The sequence below is a fragment of the Chinchilla lanigera genome, unplaced genomic scaffold (assembly GCF_000276665.1).
Source record: "Chinchilla lanigera isolate Chin_1 unplaced genomic scaffold, ChiLan1.0 scaffold00009, whole genome shotgun sequence".
Lineage (NCBI taxonomy): Eukaryota > Metazoa > Chordata > Mammalia > Rodentia > Chinchillidae > Chinchilla > Chinchilla lanigera.
Genome location: NW_004955410.1, coordinates 29,687,875 through 29,707,109, shown reverse-complemented (window position 1 = coordinate 29,707,109; position 19,235 = coordinate 29,687,875). Strand labels below are relative to the sequence as shown.

Here is a 19,235-nt window from a genome sequence, read left to right as displayed (position 1 = left end):
CAAACATTGCAGAGTTATGGATATATTAGTAGGAAAATATCAATGACTGCTGTAATACATGGTGGTATCTTCGAAGTGGTTTCTCAGGAAAATAGAGATACACAAGAAGGATCTAACAAGTAGTTACAGCCTAAGGGTTGTCAAAAATCAAGTGAGCCATCTGGGGCAAAAGCCATTTTTTTGGAGCATTTTCTCTCCAGCCTCCCATCGCATTGGGACCCCACAACCAGTTAGTGTCTTCGCCCCAACTGTCAGCACAGGCAGCAGGAATCCTGCTGCAGACTTCTCCAGAGCTCCACCACAGCCTGTACTGTCAGGGGAAGAATGTCTTTCAGAGAGTCTCCGCAGGTATTGTGCAAGGTCTTCGTGGTTTACAGCTTCCGAGCGGCTCTCATGACCCCAGTCCACAGGACCTCTGATCCTTGGGCTTAGTCTGCATTCTCATGTTCTCCGAGTCCTTGTTCAGCAGCTGCTTCTCCGCTGACTCTGGACCTTTGTGGTTCTCAATGGCAGGAGCAAGAGTGGCCCATTGTATGGCATGTATTCCCAGGGGTTTTTCCATGTTTCAATGATTCACACACGTCCATGGGTGGGCATCTGCATCCGGTGCATGGTGGGCCAAATGTGTCATTGTTTCTCTGTGTCATGACCGTTCTCAATGGGGCCCTCCCTCCAGAGGCCTACAAGGCAGGAAGTGAGCCAGCCAGAAGACAGGCGCTCCCTGCCTGTGGCTCCCTGTGCACTGGAGGTCCTCCCTCCGGGGGCCTACGAGGCAGGGAGCAAGCTGCCAGTCGGAAGACCGGTGCTCCCCGCCCATGGCTCCCCGTGCACTGGGGGCCCTCCCTCCAGGGGCCTACGAGGCAGGGAGCGAACCGCCTCCCTGCCCGTGGCTCCCCGTGTGCCTGGAGCCCTCCCTCTGGAGGCCTACGAGGCAGGAAGCCAGCCAGCCGGAAGACCGGCACTCCCTGCCCTTGGCTCCCCATGTGCCGGAGGCCCTGGCTGGTGTTTCTATTTGTCTGGTCTATATATTGAGGAAAGCAGGCTCAAAGCCATAGGTCTTCCTTGGTTAAGAACAGACCTGTTTGGAATATTCTAGCTTTACAGAGGCCAGCCAGCCTTCCTACAAGCAGAGGTAACAATTGCAGAAATGTGAGTAGCACTAAAGGTGCAGTGAGTTCTGGTTTTCAGGGCTGCATTCAGACTGAGAGATGAGAGGTATTTTTGTTCAGTTCAGACAGCAGAATTCTCCAGGCTGGCGAGGTTCCTGTGTTTGCAGAAGGTAAAGGTGGCACGTGGTTGTCAGAAGGTAGAAGCATCAGGGGAAGCTGTCCAGCTACAGGAAGTCTGTGACCTGGAATAATGAAGTTCTCCATGGTCCACTTGGTGGGCTTGCATGTCAGTGCCCGTTCTGTGCGGAAAATTCTTCCTGCTTGTTGACCTTCTCCTCATCTTTCTCATCTCTTTGTGCATATTTGTTTTTGCTCAAAAGAAAAAAAGAAGAAACAAAATAATCTTAAGATCTGTGAAGCAAAAGTTTTTTAGAAAGAAAAATAGGAATTTTGCAATAATTTCCCTGCTTAAATAAAGGCCCGTGCTTATACTCAGATTTTAAAAGCATTATTATCATTGTTCAGAATGTGTTTATTTCTTACATAGTGATTCAGTTATTTTCACCAGACAAAGCTTCTGTGCAACTCTCCTAGTCAGCTGATTAAGATACTTACTCTTTAGCAAAACTTTAAGGGCCAATAGTGCAGTAGAAAGTGCTAGAAAATGGGTCTGAGTCTAGGCATGCCACTGATGTATTGGTATGATATGAGCATTAGTACCCCTGTAAGCTTCATTATTTAGTAAAATGGGCTTATAGGTGCATCTCAAGTCATAAGCATTATAAGAGGTGAGTGGACACAGGTTCCCAGTACAGTGCCTGGTCAACAGTAGATTTTTGTTAGTAGGACTTATAGTTGCCATGGGAGTATAGATTTTCTTTTGCACTTGTCTGGTGTTGAAGGCTAGAGAGGAGTATGTCCTCTCATAATGGAGATGACCTGCCATAATTTTTTAGTAGCCATTGTTAGTGGCTGTTCAGAGCCTCACAGCTGTCCCGGAGAGGGAAGAAAGGAGGGAGGAGTCAGGAACATGGGCTGAAGTAGCTTTGCCATTTATCAGTTCCATGGGTACTCACTCTCCATCTTTGATTTTGTCTGTAAAATGAAGATGGCAATCATCTCGGTCTCCAAAGTACAATGGTCCTATCTGCATAAAGTTGCAGAAACAGCCATTGGTTCCACAATAATGCTTATGGCAGTGATGGTGAACCTTTTAGAGCTTTCAATGATACAGACATCCTGCTGCAGCATGTGGGCCATAGGTTCACCTCCACCGGCTTATAGTATAGCAGCTCATTAGCTTATAGAATAGCAGACTTGGAGCACATGGAAACTGTGCCACATGGTTCTGTTACATGCCCGCATCCCAGCACCCATCCCCTTTTCCTTTGGGATTGTGTCCAGAGGCCCAGGTTGTCTCCTTGAGTGCTACTCCTGTGTTCGCTGTTGTCCTCCAGAAAAGGACCTGGCTCTGTTCCTCACCAGCAATGTTTCATTTTCTCCAGGGGTTGGAATCTGCTCTTTGTCATCCTTCTAACACAGGAGAGTAATCATTTTTAAGAGGGAGATTATCAGTGGGCCATTTCTTTAAAGTGAATTTTGTGCTTGATACAAATTTTATGGATATAGTGTTTTCTCTTAAGCACTCAGGGACTGTATAGTGGGCCTTCTCTGCCTCCTTGTCCTGCTCCTGGCTTATTTGACTGTCAACCTGGAAGGGGCCTCCCATGCTGGAGATGGATGAACACAGCATACTGTGTGCCTCAGTACCACATCATTTGAGCTGGCAGTAATCAAGGCTTGTGGCTAATTATCATTAGAAGGTAATTTCATTCTTTCCATAACTGATCTTGTCTTAAACCCACTATAGCATTTATTTTGTCACTTGATTAAAAATGAAAACGAAATGCTTTTGGCAATAAACTTTTGGAGACAGGTTTCCTATATATGGTTGTTTTTCAGACCAACTTTACAAACTTCAAGTGTGCCTTTATTAATGTAGTAATTTGTCTGCTTTATAACATTGCATATTCAAAATGAAAGAAAATTGAAACAGTTCATCACCTCACTGAAGCAAATGTTATAAAATGAGCATCTAGTTTGAATAATGAGTTTTTTTCCCAAGTTTTGCTTCAGTGAATGAAGCTAATGAAGCTACCCTCCACTGTCATGTTAGTGACTTACTCCCCACTAACTTTTGGTTCCTTTCCTCCACCAATTTGGGAGACCACTAAGGTTTCTTTCACAAAGTTCTTCCCTAATGTTACTTACTTTAAGTAAATCCCAGACAGCCACTTATGGCATTAGCATGGGTGAGGTAAGGACACCCCGTGATCATAAAATCATAATTTTGTGATATTTCCAGTGACTTTCTTTTTTACCAGTCAAGTTCTTGATAAAAGAGCAAAGTGTAAACAGAGCTCTAGAATTGGAAGGAAAAAAAAATAGATGTTGGCATAGCACCATAATATCTATACAATTCAGGGCAGGTATGCAGGAAGCTGCCCCACATTTTGTTTTAACCATGGACACTGATGCCCACAGAAATATGCTTCTGTCTGGGTAATGGTACTACATGGAGGGCACAGAGATGTTCTTCCAGACCTTGTTATTAACACATATGCATATATACACACACTGCATGTGCGTGTACATCCCTGGGAAGATGCTTACAGATAAATAACTTAATTTTTTTGCTACTAGATTTCCTGATCCATAGTCTTATCCATATTAATAATTGTAATAATACCCCTTTGATACAAAGAACTTTGAGATTTATCATTTAATTTGGTGTTCAGAAAACCACTTGAGGATAGATGATTATTCTTTTCCTAATGAGGAACCTCCTCAAAGTAATGCTGTTACTAATTCAGAAACACAGCTGTCATGTGGTAGAAAGCAATGATATAAAAGCCTAGTGTGATAGTAATTGTGATGTGTCAACTTGACTTAAGTAAGCTCTGCCTAACAGATTAGTAGCTTCTGGTTGTGTCTATGATGTGGCATGTAGGCCAGTGAAATGAGGAAGGAAGACCCACCCTGGATGTGGGCACCAACAATAGGCTTATAGCTTGGACAGAATGTATAGAGAAAGAAGGAGGAGTATTTCCATGTTTGGGAAGAGCTCCAGTCTTGACCATTGCCTTTGAACACTGGTCTCCAGTTTCTTCAGCTTTCTAACACAGACTCACACCGGTGACTCTTCAGGGAGTTTCCAGGCCTTTGACCTTTAAAAGCTACTGGGTGTTAGCTAGCTAGCATGCAAACAGCCATTTTGGATTCTGGTGCCTCTGATCTTGCAGATGATCACTGTGATACTTCTACTGCTAATCCAGTAAGTTTATTTAATAAATCCTTTTGTATAATTACACAGATATTTTATATTGATTCTGCTTCTCTGGAGAACCCTAATATACTTGGCTTTATATTTTATCATAAAATTAAAGGGAAATCCTATATTACATATTCTACCTCAATAAAAAGCTTACTGAATGAATGCATCAACAGCTAAATCAATAATAACATGAAACAAAACACTAATGAGTAAAATTCTAAAGACAAATCTCCAACTAAAAAGGTAAAATATGGAAGCAAATAAGGTCCTTCCTTCTTCTTCCTCCCCTTCCCCCTCCCCCACCTCCTCTTCCTTCTTCTTCTCTGTCCATCCATCAATCCCTGCTCCATTTCTTCCCTGCCCCCTGGTTCCCCTCCCTTCTCCTTCCTTTCCCTCTCCTTTCATTTCCATACTGGAGATTGAACCCAGGACATTTTCACATAGCTCTAGCCTTTTTTAATTTTTATTTTGAGACAAGGTCTCGGTAAATTACTAAATTGCCCAGTTGCCCAATGTAGGTTCAAATTTTTAATCCTCCTGCTCAGCCTTCTAGATTTTTGGGATTATAGTGTGTGCCACTGCACCCAATTTAGCAAATTATTTTCTGTTTCTTATTTCTGCTCCTTTAGCCATGGTAAGGGTGCAGGGAGGCCTATAGATTTGCAGGAAATATGTATTGCATTTAACTAGATTAGCATTACTTTGCTAAATAAAAAACAAGGGAATATCCTTTTATCTATAAATACTTTGATACTCAGATTGTATCAACATGAAACAGATCAAGATTGACTATTAATTCCTTACCTTTCTTCAACCAAATGTAGTCGTTCACTGCAACAGGACCTCAGGAAATTGTGAACCAGATTGTAAGCATTCTCCTCACCCTACATTAAAAAAAATTACCAGTTGTATTTTCTACTGCTCTCTGTGCAAGGCTAAGGGGAAAATAGAAAACTTTTCAATTAAATTTAAAGTCCCTGGGCAAGGCTTTCAGATGGGAGTGATTGCAGGTGATTGTGATATCATGCTACTCTGTGGCCAGCCATGTGAGCGCAGCACTGCAGCTTCATTTTAGGACCGTGGGGCAGAAATCATAGTCCATTTTCATTTGCTGAATTCTGCATCTTCATCTGAGAATTCTGAAATTCTTGATTTCTTAATTTTCTTTTTTTTTTTACCTTTTTAGTTGACTTTGTCTCTTAACCATGTTGCTTTTCAAATTCTAATTCTTAAGGGGCCACGTGATGTTTCTTTTTACTAATTAATGTGTATGATGTGCAAGAGTTTCTTAATTTCTAGAGTAGTATGGAATTTAAAATTTGAAACTTCTTTCTAGGTTTTTCTCTGATAACTTCTCCTCACCCTACATTACAAAAAAATTACCAGTTGTATTTTCAGATACTACTCTTTTTAATTCACTTAGGCCATTTAGATTACAGGCCTTAAATTCCTGTCTCTTGGGGAGCTTGATTTTCTCTTCACTTTTGGGCCCAGTTTGTCCTTCATACATGATGAGGTCACTGCATCCTACCTGTTTCTCATGGCTAACCCTGAACAGTTTGGCAGGGCGAGGGAATGGAAGAACCCCTGATTTAGCAACCTATTGAGAGGGTTTGAGTCCCCGTTCAGCCATTCACTAATTGCATTAGCTAAGGCAAATTAGTTTCTTTATACAAACCTTGTTTTCTTTTTATGCAGAATGAGTTAAATAATAGCTATTTCATATTGTTGAGGATTGACTGAGATGGTATAATTGGAAATGCTTTGTAGTGCCTCATACTGTTATTATTACTAATGCTTTTTCATGGGGAGGTGATGGATATACATTGAGGTAGTGATTAGATCACTTTCAGATAAAATATCAGAGTTTCCTGAATAAGGAAAGGGCTAGGCCATTCTTTTAAAAAATTATTTAAATTTTTTCATTTTATTTTCCCTCACCTTTACTTCAAACTGTAATTGACAAATAAAATTGAATATATTTATCCAGTATGACATATTTTGATATGTGCATGCAGTGTGAAATGATTACCACAAACCAACTAATTAATCTACCCATCACTTCACATATTTTTTTCTTTCTTCTCTTTTTATCTCTTCCTTTCTTTTCTTTCATGTGAGAATATTTGAGATCAGCTCTTTTAACATGTTCTAGGTATTCAGTACAGTATTGTTAATTGCAGTCATTGTGATGGTCAGATCAGTAGAATTATTCATCTTGTAACTGAAAGTTTTTACCTTTTGACCATCATCTCCCCCATTCCTCCTCCCTATCACTCAGACTCTGGCAACCACTATTCCAATTCTACTCTCTATTTCTATGAATTTAACTTTCTTAGACTCTACATATAGCAAGATCTTATTTTTCTTTCTTTGACTGATGAACTTCACTTACCATTATGTGCTTAAGGTTTGTCCCTTTTTTATTATTTAGTTTTATACTTTCGTGAGATAAGGTCTTGCTGTGCAGTTCAGGCTGGTCATGAACTCACTGTGTAGCCCAGGCTGGCCTCTAACTCTTGCCCATCCTCCTGCCTCAACTGGAGGATGTATTGAAAGAGTATTGAAATTACAGGTGTTATGGCACCCTGCCTGGCCTTTAACATGTTACTGCAAACACTAGAATTTCCTTCTGTTTGAAAAACAATTATATTTAATTTTAAACTAATACATAAAAATGTAAAAATTCCAGGTGATATTTCTAGGGTACCATTTGGTCTTTTGATATGTGTATAGCATGTAATGTTTAATCAAGGTAAGCATATCTGTCACCTCAAGCATCATTTCTTTGTGGTGAGAACATTAAAAAAATCTTGTCTTTTAGTCTTTTGAAATATATAGTATATTGTTGTTACCTGTATACACTCTCCTGTGCAGTAGAACACCAGAAGTTATTCCTCCTATCAAATTGAAATTAGTACCCATTGACCATCCTTTCCCTTTCCCCTCAGTTCCTACTACTCTCCTCAGCCTCTGGTAGCCATCATTCAATCTCAGCTTCTTTGAGAGCAACTTTTCTTTATCATACACGTGAATGAGATCATTCAGTATTCGTCTTGCTGCACCTGGCTTTTTTCACTAACATCGTGATCTCCAGTTCCATCCATGTTGTCAGAGACAGGATTTCATACTTTTATGGCTGGATGGCATTTCATTGTGTATATGTATCACGTTATTTATCCATTCGTTGGTTGATGGACACTTAGATTGTTCCTGCTTCTTAGCTATTGTGAATAGTGCTGCAGTAAACATGAGAATGTAGATGTCTCTTGGACATAGTGAGTGCATTTCTTTTGCATATATAGTAGGATTGCTAGATAATATAATAATTCTATTTTTAATTTTTTTAGAGAACTCCATACTGTTTTCTGTCGTGGCTACATTGGTTTATATCATTACCAAAAACGTGTAACAGGTTCCCTTTTTCTTCCACATTCTTTCTGGCCCCTATTGTCTTTTGTTTTTTGATAATAGTTATCACCTGGTAGTTAGACTTCATTTCCCTGATGATCACTGATACTGAACATTTTTTCGTATAACTACTGATCATTTATATTTTTCTTTTGAAAAAAATCTGTGTGGGTCTGCTGCCCATTTTTAATCAGATTATCTGAGGTTTTTTGGCTATTGAGTTCCTTATATATTCTGTTTGTTAACTCCTTGTGGATATGCAGTTTACAAATCCTGTCTCCCATTCCATAGGGCATCTCTTCACTCTTGATAATTTCCTTTTCTGCACACATGCTTTTCATTTGATATAATTCTGTTTGTCTAGTTATTACTTTTGTTTCTTGTGCTTTGAGGTATTTTCCAAAAGGTCTTTGTCCATTCCATTGTCTTGAAGCATTTCCCTTTTGTTTTCTCATAAATAGTTTCATAGTTTCAGGTCTTACATTTAAATCTTTAAACCATTTTAAGGGATTTTTTTTTTATGTAGTAAGAGATAATGGTCTAGTTTCATTCTTCTGGATGTGTTAGCTGATTTTCCTATCACTTTTTGTTGAAGAGACTTAGCGTTGAAGAGACTTAAAGATCACTGGTGGTAGGTGACTCGATTTACTTCTAGGCTTTCTGTTTGTCCTGCTGGCTTCTGTGTTGTTTTTATGCTGGCATTATGTTGTTCTGATTCCTATAGTTCAGTAATGCATTTTAAAGTCAGGTATTGTGGTGCCTCTTGTGTTGCTCTTTTTACCCAAATGAGTTTTGGCTATTTGTTGTTTTTTGTACTTCCATATAAATTTTAGGATTGCTTTTTTCTAGTTCTGTGATCAGTATCATTGATGTTTTAATAGAGATTGCATTATATCTGTAATTGCTTTGGATCATGTGGAGATTTATCAACATGGATTCTTCAACCCGTAAAAGGTAGAGGACATGGATATCTCTCTCCTCTTCAGTTTCTTTCATCAATGTTTTATAACTTTTATTTTGGAGATCTTTCACCACTGATTAGATCTGGTTAAATGGTACCAAAATGTACTGAAAGGAGCATCACTAGCTGGTATCTTGGGGGACTGAATATGTTTAACATTGCTGGAAAAGATAAATTTGAAAAGAGACCACAGAGTTCATTCAACTAAGAAAATAACCGAGCCTAAGTATGACTAGGAACTGGAAAAAAGCAATGCTGAGCATAGTGTCTGGCACAGAATTGGTGCTGAATAAGTGTTTGTTGAATGAATAAGTGGATGAAATACAGATGGTATAGAAAACCACTTATAGAATTGAGGCTGTATCTCAAGTTAACAATCACTCTGCCTGGTGAGAAAGCCTGTCCTCTAAAAAAGAATTGTTACCTCCCACTCACCAGGCCCATTCATTGGGCCTTTGCACCTGGGAGGTCATTGTTTTTAAACCACACAGGGAGGTAAGATGTTATATAGATACCTTTATTCTTATGTCACTTTGGTTTCATTTGTATGGCACTGTTAGTTTATGTTTGTTCTTGTTTTTGTCTTTTTGAGACAGGGTCTCGCTATGTAATTCAGGTTGGACTTGAGCTCACTTTGTAGCCCAGACTGGTCTCAAACTCATAGTGATCCTCCTGCCTCAGCCTCCCGAGTGCTGGGATTACAGGCGTGTGCCACTACGCCTGGCAGAGCACTGTTAGTTTAATAAATCATAAAATGTTTTAGTTTCATCTTAGAATCTGAGAATAGAGCTCTGTCTGAATTCTTTGGCAGTAAACTAAGTTAGATACATGTGTCCAGTAATGGTAATGATTATTTTGTTCTTTCTCTTGAACCACTGCAGAATAACATTTTGTTTTGACAAGGTTGTGACTTATGAAGTTATTGTTTCTTTTACTTCTTGTACCTTTGATTGACTACATTTTAACTTAACCCGTCGGTCTGTCATGGCGGCCTCTGGCTTAGAGAGTATAGAATAATTTTTGATCTAAGAAGCAAACTGAAATAGACTCATTTCCTGACCATTCATGGTGTGCATCATGAAACATATCTACAGTTTAGGTTTCATCAGTTTGGAGTGAAAAAGCACAGTGACCACAGGTAGCAAGAGCATTCTCAGCCCTCCAGAGAACTTTGCTCTACTTCCTGTAACACCACCACCACCACATGGATTAATACTTGAATAAGATGTACCTGAAGCACTCAGAAGTGTTTCAGGAGACTGGCTGTAAAACTCTGTATATGGTGCAAAGTGCCTTAAGGCCCTTCACTTAGTAATCACTGGAGACTTACTCTAGTGGGAGGTTTGGGAGGTTTGTGGATTAGTTGATGTTTGAGGGACAAATTAAAAAGACTTGTCTGTAAGACTGATTCAGGTGACATTAATTTTAAGGTTTAGATGACAGATTAATTTTATGTTTGCAGTTGAGCCATTTGGAAGTGCTCAATCTTTAGATGCTTCTATTGCAGTTAAAAGTTTGAAATCACCTTTGTTCCCTCTTCCAGAGTTAAAGCAACTGAGATATAATTTAAATAACTTTCTGAAACTCAGGATCTGGCAGGAACTAAGGAAGTTCTGTGAGCTCTCAGATTCCTTCAGGCCCAGCCTTGTGCTCGTCCACTAGACCATGAGGCCTGTATGGTAGATGAAAGTGTAAACATACAAACCTGTGTTTCTGAAGTCAGGGAATTATGTGTCTCTTGTTCCTATATAGTACAGTATTTCATAGCGGAGTGCATGGTGTGCAGAACTGAAACGAGTATTTATATGCAGCCTGTCAGAGGTATGCGTGGTATGAAAACTATAAGTGATCTGCCTCACTGGTTTGTTTAAAATTCTCAGGCACATTGCTATATTAACATTGCCTTTATTCACTGACTCTCCTTTATATCGGAGCGGGGAGTGACCATGTGGCAAATGAGATAAATATAGGACTTGATCCTCATCAAGAAAGGCATATAATATATGTGTATTTTAAAAGTGATTCTGTGTTCCTTCTGCTTGGCAGAAGGCCTGGACATGTAATGAGTTACTAACACGTGTCAGATCCTGTGTCTCCCAGAGAACCTAGTGTTGTGTTGTTACTCTAGACTTCTATTTATTGCAGCGATGACATACTGCAATTGGCGCACTGATGCTCACCATGCCAGGTGTGCGAGAGCTTGCTGAAGAGTGGCTGTTGGAGCATTAACTCCAGATTCCCTGATTTGTGTGTGATGAAAATACTTCCTGAAATTAAAGCAATATCAAAAGCAAGTAAAAAAATACAGTTTTTGGAAGAAAAAAAAATCACCATATGAGCAGTACTAGGGAATTTGTTTATTTGTTTTCCTTTGATCTAATGTGAACTCATTCATTTTTCAATAGTTCCCTATTCTGAAGTCAACTGGGAGACCTCATCCCCAGTGAAGGTTCTTGGTAACTAGGGAGACCGGCATGTGTGCTTACCTGTGTGTCACCCTTAAAACAGTTTTCCTTTGCATCTGATCCTCCTTGGGGATGTGTTGTGGCTGGAAGAGAATCCAAATGCTGAGTACAGTAGTTTTTTTTCTTGGTTTTGTGTTTAATGAAGAAGATAAAATTTGCCCAGGTTGATAAGGATGAGAGGTCAAATTGTTATTCCATCACTCACATAAAGTGAAACATGGAAGGTTTTTTGTTTTGTTTTTAGAAATATGTGTGTTTCTTTCTGTCTGACGCAGTCTCATTATAATGATATGAGAGAAGCAAGCTGGGCTTGATATGTGGCCAATAAATAAAATTTTATAATTAAGCTAAGTTTTCCAACTTTGGTGTTAGGAAAGTTACTCCTTTCTTAAGGGGCCTGAGGGTGCAAGGGAGGAAGTCCTTTTATGAAACCAAGAGGTGAGCTCCACACAACTGCCTCACTCTCAAATCTGTGTGTTTTCTCCATAAAGCAGGTTGCTGCTGGATTCAGGGACCTGAGGTGCAGTTTTGCCCACTTGAAGACCCTGTGTGTTCAGCTCAATTAGAGTAATTTACCTTCCTCACCAGGACCCACAATGTTTTGCAGTTTATCTGCAGTAAGTACACATTAGTTGTGCAAGCAAAGGTGCTATTACTGGTCACTAAAGGTCACTGGTTCTTTTGAATGAATGGAGAAGAAAAGAAGAAAATTAATTGTAGTACAGATGAAATATGGGATAGCAAATTGAATTTTGTGAGATTTCTGCATTTAAAAGAGAATTCTCATTTGTCTTCTAACTCTAAAATTTCTGCTTGCTGTCTCCACAAGCAATTCGGTGGGTGCCATAACAGAACTATTTTCTGTATCTCTTGGAGTTATGGCTTACTTTATATCCTCTTGATTTCCAGATGGAGATCATTCAGTGATTGTCTCTTGGTAGTTTACACTGAAATGTACCCTAGGTGGGACATGGTTGTATTATCATGGCTAACCAAAAGTCCAGGAAAGAGTCCTCACCCTTAACAGTCTTGGCATGAAGCAGTACTTCTGATACACAATAAAGGAGGATCAGGAAGCCTTTGGAATCTTAAGTGATTACACTTAATCTTTTAATCTCTTTCTCCTCCCCTTTATCCCTCTCCATCAAAAGATAAAAAAAAAAAAACCCTAATTTTGGTTAAGATAATTATTTATAGGGTTAGAAATGTAAGATGGTCTATGAACCTAATCCTTCCCAGGATCTTAGTGTTGCGGGAATTCTCAGTCACCAACCTTTGTACTGAGATAGATAAAGAGGGAGGTGGGGGACCATAGTTCAAAGCATGACTAATTCAGGGCATGGCTGGCAGGACTGGGACACATCTTCAGTATAATAACAGTGGTAATAACAGCACGATCCACACGTAAATGTCAAATTATTTGGGAGTTATTTTCATATTCTTTATTTTGTATCAGAGGTAAGGGCAAATCATTAATTCTATTTACCAATATGTATGTTTATGTGTCTACTGTCTGCCATTTTCTAGGGACTAGTTGGGGAAAACACAGTCAACATTTTCTGCTTTTGCAGAGTTTATGTATTAGCTGTGAGGAGACAGACTATAAATAAGTGAAGTGAATGAGATGCAAATTATGTTAAGAAGGGGAACTGCTGTAGAGAAATGTCAGACAAGGAAGGAGAAGGAAGGTGGGGAGGTTTTCATGGTATTAACTAGGGGGGTGTTATGGTTTGTGTCTGGGTGTCCCCCCAAAGCCTCATGCGGTCATGGGGCGAGCTTTTAGAGTTTTTGATTCATGGGTGTGAGTGTTACACCACCCTGGGGTAAATAGTTTGCATGTGTAATAGAGAGAAAGAGGCTGCTTGCTGCCATTCCTCCCTTTTGTGCTTGCTGCCTTTGCTATCTACTGCCACCATGAACCTTTGTCCCTCAGCCATATGCCACTCTGCCTTGGAGCCAGCCGAGTATGGACTGAAATCTCCACAAACTGTGAGCTAAATAAACCTTTCCTTCCTTAATTTTGGGTGTCAGATATTTTGTCTTAGCAATGAGAGAAAAGTAACCAAGACAGGGGATCAGTGCAGTTGCCTAAGTGAGAAAGTACTTGTGAAGTAACCTGAAGGAGGTGAGAGGGTGATTATCTGGGAGAACAGCATTCCTGGCAGAGGGAACTTCTGGGACAGGGGACAGTGAGGAGATGACCTGCTTCATATGAAGAAATTGCAAGGAGGCTGCTGGCTGGAGTGATGAGGATTAGGGTAAGGGGAGACAGCGCTAGCACCGATTCTGGACATTTCCTCAGTGGGAGATGGGGAGCCACTCTGGGTTAGGCAGAAGAGTGACATGGTGGATGGACACTTTAATTGCATCACTCTGGGTGTTGTGTTCATAATACAGGAACAGGACCAAGGCTGGAAGCAGGGAGACTGATTTAAAGGGTATTACAATAATCCAGTAACAAGATAGTAGTCATACCCAGGCAGTAGCTGTGAAGGTGGTGGGGGTTGTAGAGTTCTGGGTGTATATTAGAGGCAGCATCAACAGGTTTGAGTTTGAGGCATGAGAGGACTCCAGAGTTAGACCTCAGCACCTGGGTGAATTTGGTTATCATTCACTACAATGAGGCTGAGATGCAAGAGTAGAGTAGATTCCAGAGCGTGGTGGAAATCATAAGGATCTTGGGTTTGGCTATGAGAATTTGACATCCTGTTAGACTGCCAAATTGTTATCTCTAGTAGACAGTTGTTAGTTTTTAAGTCTGGAATTCAAAGGAGAGGTCAGGACTGAAGATAGGCACTTGGAGCTGTTCAGGGGGTGGATGGCATTAAAGCAATGAACTGACTGAGATCTGAGAACCAGTAAAGGAAACCAAGAAGGTGTGTGGTGAGAGAAAAAGGCAGAGGGTGGCGCTGGAAGCTAAGCCAAAGTATTCCAAAGAGGAGAGAGCAACGCTTCTGTCCAATATTGTGCAGATGAAAACTGGTTATATGAATTGGTCATACATTAAAACCCAAGATAAGTGACTCCCCAAGGCCTATGGCTGGGAAATAACTAGGCAAGCTCTCAAAGTTAGGTTGACTTTCTTTCTGCCAGTGGAGTCTTCTGGTTGTGCCCGCCTCTGTGCACCATGTTGTGTGTCATTATGTGCTTCTCGCACTGGTGATGGTTCTGGAAGTATTTGCCCTTGTTCCAGCATGTGAGTGGCAATATCCCACATTCTTGTTTCTTAGTTTGTATGAAAATTTTCCTTCCTTATCTTTTATGTGGATATTATAGAATATTAGAAAACCAGATAAGCAAAAGAAAAGAAAGTTAAAGCCATTAATAATAATCACATCTCTCAGAAGTGACTATGCTCACAAATTGGACCATCTCCTAAACTTTTTTCAGCCATATGTGTAAATGTACTATTTTTTTCAAAACATGATTTTGTACTAAATATTTTAGAACCCTTTTAGCCAACAATATATGTCATAATCTATCATTATATACATATTTATACAAAAATAGTGCCTGTATGCTGATAATACAGTATAGTTTACCAAGCATATGGTAATAAACAGCAATCTATTCCAATGGGAATCAATCCAGAAATAGAATGATTAATCCAGAAAGAGTATTACATTCACTGAGCCTCAGCATCTATTAATTCTCACAGCAGCCCTGGGAAGATACTGTTCCTATCTCCATTTCTGTAGTTGGGACCCTGAGAGATTAAGACCCTTGCTCCTGGTTATGATGCTGTAGGTATTAGATGGATTTGCACCAAATCGGTCCTCTCCAGAGCCCACAGCATTCCCCACTGTGCATTTCTTTTTTCTTATTGTATTTTTGTTTGACCTCAAGCTAAACTTTCTTACCAGCTGCCTTCCTCCCCACTGTCTTCACAGGGCCAGTGGGTGGCCATGGTGGTGGCCTGTGCTGGAAACTGTGCTATTGGTATTTATTCGTCTGTGGTTCGTAAGACAATGCATAGAAAATTAGAGTTTTGTCCCTCTAGGTTTGCTTTGTTAGAAACAAAAAGTTCCCTGTCTCAAAGAGGATATTGATCCTCTTTGAGGTTAAAAAAAAAAAGAGTGACATTTTCCCCAAGTAGTTAAACTATGTATTTGGTGTTTTACAGATTGTTGAATACATTAGGTACACACTTTTTGTGGGCTTAATACTTAAACATGTCAGTGCCTTTTGTGATTTCCTTTCGAACCTGCTTGTGTACCTTAGTCTTGTCAGGTATTCTTATAGTAGAATAAACATAATACATAGTATGTAACATATAAAGAAGTAGCATATATAGCATAACTGTGTGCCTGTGATAGAACTGTGCTTAACGTGTGACATCTACCATTAATTAAAAGGTTGAAAAGCTGAGTGACAGATGTACCAGATTCGTTGTGTTTGATTTGTGCTGTTTTTTGAAATAAGGTCTCACTATGTAGTTCAGCTGGCTTCAGGCTCAGCGTGATCCTCCTGCCACAGCCTCCTGAATGAGCCACTACACCTAGCTAGATTCATTGTGTTTGAAATCACTGCTGCGTGTTTACAAAATCATTATTGTACAGTGAATATAAAAAGGGAACTCCTGTATTTCTAATGTCTCTGTTATATGTAAGTTGAAAAATGTGACTGATTACTTCATTAAGTCACTAAATATGCTTCAGAGAAATACTGAAAATGAAATACTGAATATGAAAGCTTCCATACAAATCAGTATATTATTATTTTTTCAGGCACTCAGATCATATGAACTACAAATAACTACTAACATTATTAGATTAAGTGAGAGTTGTGTCTTTATCAATAAAGTGGATGAGTGCTGCTTCAGGTTTTAGTTGGGCCTTCCAGTTTTTAACTCAACATAAAGATAATGCTTAAATACTTCTTCCCCAAGCCTGTTTTATAGTGGCCCTATGACCACTGTAGACCCCTGTAACTATAAAACTGGCCTAGCCATTGCCCTGATTCTTTTCTTCTAATCAGACTTTTGCTTCTCAGAATATTGGCAGATTTTTAAACTAAAAATCTGATTTTTAAAATATTGGCATTTCAGTGGTGATCTTATGATTCTGTTTTCCTTTCTATGCTAAACTTACTCTTTTAATTTTGTGTCTAGAGTGATGACAGTATGCAAGCACCCCTGTGGTGAGCTTAGTTAAACTGGGCCTTTTCCTTGGACACTAATCATGGGATTTAGAGAGCCTTAATATACAGAGCAGTAGATTAAACTTGTAGAATCATCCTCATCATTCATATACTGTATTGTTTGATACCTAACTTAAGGTGTCTGAAAGTATTCATTCCTGTCCATAAGAGGAAAACTCACTGCATATGAATTACATTTTCTTAGTTATATGTGGATAAATTCTACCTGAACAAATAATAGTTTGAGAAATAAAACATTGTTTCAATTGATTATAGAAGTCCTAGGCAACTTCAGAGGTGTTAATCTAAAACCCAGAGTTCAGTGCTGGGGGTGTAATGCAGCAGTCAGGTGTTTGCCTAGTGTATTTGAGGCCCTGGGTTCCATCCCAGACATCAAAAAAAAAAAAAAGTTTTTAATCATAAAACCCAGAGTTCATGTAAGGATTGTGGTTTATAAAGCTACTCTTATGTACTGTTTTAGAAATCTGGTTTATAGTTTATTTTGAACTTGATTTATAAACAGAAGTATTAGTCTCATTTATTAAAGCTGAAGGATTTCTCCATGCATCTTTCTTCAGAACTTGTCTCTTTTTTCTTTTAATAAGTGGGGAGTATGGAACATACTGTCCATTTCTCTTCCTTCCAACATTGGATTTCAGACTAATTAACAGAATAAAGCAAGCATCTTTCAAAAACTTGACTTTAAGTACTTGGATATATATCATCAGAGCCATTAAAAAGAACATGATGTTTAGTGCATGTCTCCTCCCAGCAAGCACAGAAACTTCCCAGGACTGTTCCCAGTATCCCCGGAGGCCAAGTACAGCTCCCAGTACTGAAATCTTGTCACTGGGTAGCTTTTAAAAATATGTTAAAAAGCTTGTCTATCTGACATAGTCCTTCTCTATTTTGGTGATGTTCCAAAGCTTAGAAGATTTAACCTTTCTGAAGTAGAATTCATTAGCTGTTTAAAAAAAAATGTGTTTTAGTCTTGATGTAAGTTGTGAATAGACCCTGAAAATTTCTGTGTGTTCATAGCCTGAACACATTTTTTGTTGTTGTTGTTATTGTTTGGGTCTTTTTATTTTTATTTTTATTAAGGGCCCAAACCCTTTAACACTGAAATTTGGAGCTAGGACTACAGGTAAGAGACCAGGCATGGGACATTTGGGCAAAGTTGTTGGTTGAGAAGTCAGCAGTCACAGAAAGTCCAGAGAGTATGGCTGGCAGCCCCCGTCCTTGTCCTGACTTCTCCCTGTTGCTTATTTGGGAAAGGTAGAAGCTCGTGGTTGCCTGTCATGGCCCCTGAGAGGAAGGACAATCAGTTAAGAACATTCTGTTTCATTCTGTGAATTGTTCCAGAAGAGGAGCTTGGGCATGAGTGTGCTTCCCCTTATGGACTTCCCCGATGCACTCAAGGATAAGAGTACCTTCCTTGGAGTCCTTTCCTGAGGCCTGGATGACATGCTATGTAGTGTATGTTCAACATAGTGCCTGACACATTGTCACTGTACCAGAAGTGTTCACTGTTGCCATTGTCACCATCATTAGTCATCTGTTATCATCAGATGCTTAATTGTGATCTAGTATTCTCTGCTCCCAGTAGGAGGCATTGTGAGGTATCTCAGAGTTCAGAGATGTAAAATAAAAAGGGAACACTGTCCCATTTTAAAGTTGATTTTCTATTCTATTAGGGAAGTCATGCTTATTTATGTCCTGTGATAGTTGCTGAGCACCTGTGTTGAGCTAGGCACTCTGCTAGGTGCTGGAGATGTGAAGATGAGAAGACAAGCCTGCGTCCTACACTTGGTTCAGACCGCTAAAACAAAGTACTGTAGCTTAACATGGGCAGCTTTCACAACAAACACTCACAGTTCTGGAGGCTGGAAGTCCAAGACCAAGGAGCCTTAAGATTCAGTTCCTCATTGGCAGTTAGCCTCCTCCATGCTGTGTCCTCATTGGCCAAAAGAGGGAGGAAGAAAAAAATCCCTTTTGAATCTGTCTAAAGCGTGGTAATCCCATTGTCACATTACCTGCACACATCCCAAACATTGGGGATTATGGCTTCAGTGGAGATTGGAGAGATTTGGACCATCACAGGGAGTTTAAACTTTCTTTGGGCTTGGGATAAGTAAAGAGGTGGCTGCTATGCTAAATAATTGTAAAATACAAAGTTAGTCTCTGTGTGGATTAGGAACACCTAATAGATTTGGAGGGCCAGGGATAGCTCACTGGAGGAGGAGTCATTTAGGCTGGGACTTCAGGAGAGAGCAGTAGTCAGGCTGGGAGAACAGAGGAGCAATGTGAGCACTAGGCTGGAGCAGGGAGAGCATGGTGCATTAGAGGAAATAGCGCTACGTGGTTTCTGGAGTGTGAGGTCCTGGTGTGGAAGGTAAGAGGAGGAGGCAGGAACTTGCAAGCCTTGGAAAGGAGAAGGGAAGGAAACATCTGTATGCAGGGAAAGGACATGGTGACATTTGCCTTTGGGAAAGATCACCCTAGCCACATTGTGGAAACTGAGTCAGAGAGAGCCAAACTGGGGGCAGGGAACCCAAGTGGAAAGGGCTTTGAACAGCCTAGTTGAGAGACGATGAGGCCCTGGGCCGGCTTGGAGATGATGTGCATGATGACCGTAGGACATCTTTCATGTCCTGCATACAGGAACTCTGTGGTGCCAGGCTCTGCTTTGAAGGCCTGTCCTGTACATACTCATTTAATTCTCCAAACTGTCTTTAGGGGTGTGTACTGCTCTTATTTCACCTGGACAGGTAAGGACTAGGAACATGTTCAGTCATGTAGTTATAAATGGTAGGGCC

General features: G+C 40.0%; 1 long non-coding RNA gene across 1 annotated transcript; it reads right to left on the bottom strand.

Annotated features, from left to right (window-relative positions):
• Positions 1–898: 898 nt before the first annotated feature.
• LOC102010678 lies at positions 899–18,463 on the bottom strand. The gene is made up of 3 exons (XR_259884.1): positions 18,292–18,463; positions 5,248–5,327; positions 899–1,481 (listed from the first exon to the last, which is right to left on the bottom strand). It is a non-coding gene; the product is annotated as an uncharacterized LOC102010678 (long non-coding RNA).
• Between the last annotated feature and the right edge of the window lie 772 nt (positions 18,464–19,235).